Genomic DNA, 3236 nt, shown 5'->3' on the forward strand with positions numbered 1-3236 from the left:
TTCAGAGGGACTAACTTGATCCCATGCTCATTCACTCCCAGTTCAGTTGGAGTTGGTGAGCTCCCATTAGCTCAGGAAAACTGTCTCAGTGGGTGAACCCTTCATGGTCTTGACCTCCTTGATCACATTCTCACTCCTTCCACTCTTCAACTGGACCTTGGGAGCTCAGTCCAGTGCTCTGATGTGGTTCTCTGCCCCTGTTTCCATCTGTTGTTAGGCAAAGGTTCTATAGTGATATTTAAGATAATCATCAGTCTGACTACAGGGCAAAACCAGTTCAGGTACCCTCTCCTCTATTGCTTAGGTTGTTAGCTGGGTTTATCCTTGTGGATTCCTGGAAATTTTTCTAGAGCCAGGTTTTTAAAAATTGGCCCTTGTAGAGGGTAGATAAGGGTCAGGCCTCAAAGGTCAGGTCTGAACAAGACTTGATCCCCATCCTGCAGACAGGGTCATAAGGCTGCCCCCTTCCTGATCCCAGAGTTCCCAGCAAGCTGGATATTCCTCCAGCTAAGGCTTAGCTATACACCATATTAGTCTCTTCCTTTAACCTATCAGTTTGGTTGACCCTTCCGAATCATCCCAAACACCCAATTCCTATTGCTCTTAGCCTTGAGACAGGCTCAAAGCTTTTCAGTCTTCTCTGTCAGTGATGGAGTCAGGAAAAGACCCCAGAGGTCATAGAGACCATCTTGCCCCACTTTGCTGCCCCCTCCCTACTTCTGACATTTTCTCTGTTCCCTTTCCCCTGTGTCCTGCCACCATCCTCCTTTGTCAAGGCTACTAGGACCCCTGAGGAAGCTCTACCAGGAGGGGCATCCAAGGGGTTGATTGGCTGTTAACTAATTGGCATTTGCTAGATCTGGGAACTTTCTCTGGTTAGGGACCAGAGGAAGCAGCAGGAGTGGATGAAACAAAGCAGAGCTTTGATGAAGGCCCTGTTCTGTTCTTCCCTGGCCTGGCGGAACGCCTCCAGGCCTCAGGTCTCACAGAGCAGAGGGTAGGCAAGGGTGGGGTGGGTGTGAGGTCAAGGGTCATTTTGCCAGCTCTTGGTCTGGGGCAAAAGGGTGGGAGGCATGACTTGAGTTGATGAACCATTGTGTACAGTGACAGTAGTTGACAAAGGAGAAGCAACTAGGTCCTAGGCTCCTAGTTCCTCTGGGCTTGGATATGAGGACATCCCTGGCTGGCAGCAGTGTGGCCTCATGGCCAACCAACCATAAAAGAACTAGCCCACCCCTTTCTGGATGCTGAGATGTTCACAGGATTGTTCTGAGGTGCAGTTCTGGGCCCTGACTTGGGCACTGTTGGGAGATGGGGTGGGGCTCAACCTCTTACAAGAAGGTACCCACACTGGTCTAGTCCTACAGGTCAGTGGCCAATATGACATCCTTTACTTCAAAGAAGGGCTCTGAGGATAGGCAGCAAACACTGTTCTCATCTCAAGGATGCTGGAGGAAGGATGTGGCCAGGAAGGTCTCACTGAAGTCTCAGCTGTCAACAGTCTACTCTATTGGAGGTTACCAGATAGCAAGGCCATGGACAGTAAGGCCCATGTCTCCATGTGAGGCAAGCTCAGCGAGGGACTGAGCACCAGGGCCTCTGATGAACTCAGCTCCTCAACCAGAGTGCCAGCCTGGAAGATGGCTTCCCAGTCAAAGTTACCTGTGAGGTATTCGAGCCACCCTGTCCCTCCTGGGTCAGCAGGACCTTGGCCATCCTCTTTAGCAGTGACTGCTGTGCTTATGCCCCAGCCTGCTTGCTCCTGTGTCCCAACCCAACTCCCCTGTTGACCTCCTCAAACTCCTGCAACAGCTCTGTCTTCATAGTCAAAGGCTCACCCCTAGTAATCATGCTGGAGTCCTGGAAGGCCTGGTGGGCAGCCTCTACTTCTTGAAGACTCAGCTAAGCTAAGCAGGCGCTCTGCTTACTGAGGGTCAATGTGACAGAAGGCCCTCTTGCCAGGTTCCTCCTCTCAAGGCACTTGGACGTAGCCCTTGTTCAGGGAAATGTTGTGGCAGATAGGATTCTGCCATATGGGATCTGCATGGCAGAAGTAGCAGAAGATGTTCGTCATCCACTTGAAGATGACTGACAGAGTGATCTGGGTGGCAGATCTGTAGGGCAGCTTGAACATATGTATGCCTTTAATCCCAGCCCCCAGAAAGTAAAGGCAAGTGAATCTCTGTGTGAGGGCCAGCAGGACTACATAGTGACTCCAGGCCAGCCAAGACTACTACAAAATGAGACCCTGTCTCAAAAAAAAGGCTGAGTCATACCTGATTCCTATCATACAACTAACAATGTAAACAAGATCTTATCGTCATTAACCTAAGTACAAGCAAGCTTGCAATGTTTTGCTGTTTGTCTTGAAATATTTCCAAGAGAATTTGGTGTGAGGTTTCTTAGCCAGGGTCAATTGCTCCAGGATGTCTTCAACTCCTTCTTTTCATTTCTGTCAGCTTTCCTTTCAGTGACTCCTTGTACCTTATATTGAATAACTCTCAAGGGACAACAATGTCCATCTTGCCTCTTTCTCCCCATCTCCCCAGTTAGCACCATTTGCTACTCCTGCATCTACTTAACAATTAATTCCCTCTTTCCATTTTGCTCCATGTCACACACACCTATCACAGGCAACACACTTGCATGGTTTGCTGTCTAGGAGTCCAGTGACAGATGGGCCCTGAAGCAATTGTTGTTTGCACAGTGGTTCCTGGACCATCCTAATCTCACGGTGTGTTCCCATCATGTCAAACAATAAAGGGAGAAGTTGGTCGGTGCAGCTCCATCCAGAGAAGCATCTTGCACTGTCTTCCCTTTCCTTCTCATTTTCCCCTCATCCCTCTCCTTCATCAGTATTCTCTTTCCCACCTCCTCTCCCTATTTTATATTTATCCGTAATCCACACAATCCCAGCTATGGAATCTCAACTTGACCGAGGTCACCGGGACTACCTTCTGTGACAACCATTGACCCTGAAATGGCAGTAAGAGATCTACAGTGATCCTGTAGATTCTGAGGGCCCCACTCTTCTATGATCTCCAGTTCTTGAAAGTAGGATATCTACAAGAAAAATCTCCTTGCTGGAAACATTAATTATCTTTTATAATGTAACTGGAGATGCAGTATTTTCATGTTTTCCTCTTAATTATGAGAACAGGGAAGAAAACAGATGTTAAATTATCATAATTTTTAGATAGTGACAAGGAATTATTCTAGGAAATATCAAAAATTAA

General features: G+C 47.9%; 1 pseudogene; it reads right to left on the bottom strand.

The window, feature by feature from the left end:
* Positions 1 to 1361: 1361 nt before the first annotated feature.
* Positions 1362 to 2134, bottom strand: LOC113455962 (annotated as a pseudogene).
* Positions 2135 to 3236: the final 1102 nt, after the last annotated feature.

The sequence above is a fragment of the Microtus ochrogaster genome, chromosome 1 (genome assembly GCF_000317375.1).
Source record: "Microtus ochrogaster isolate Prairie Vole_2 chromosome 1, MicOch1.0, whole genome shotgun sequence".
Taxonomy (NCBI): Eukaryota; Metazoa; Chordata; class Mammalia; order Rodentia; family Cricetidae; genus Microtus; species Microtus ochrogaster.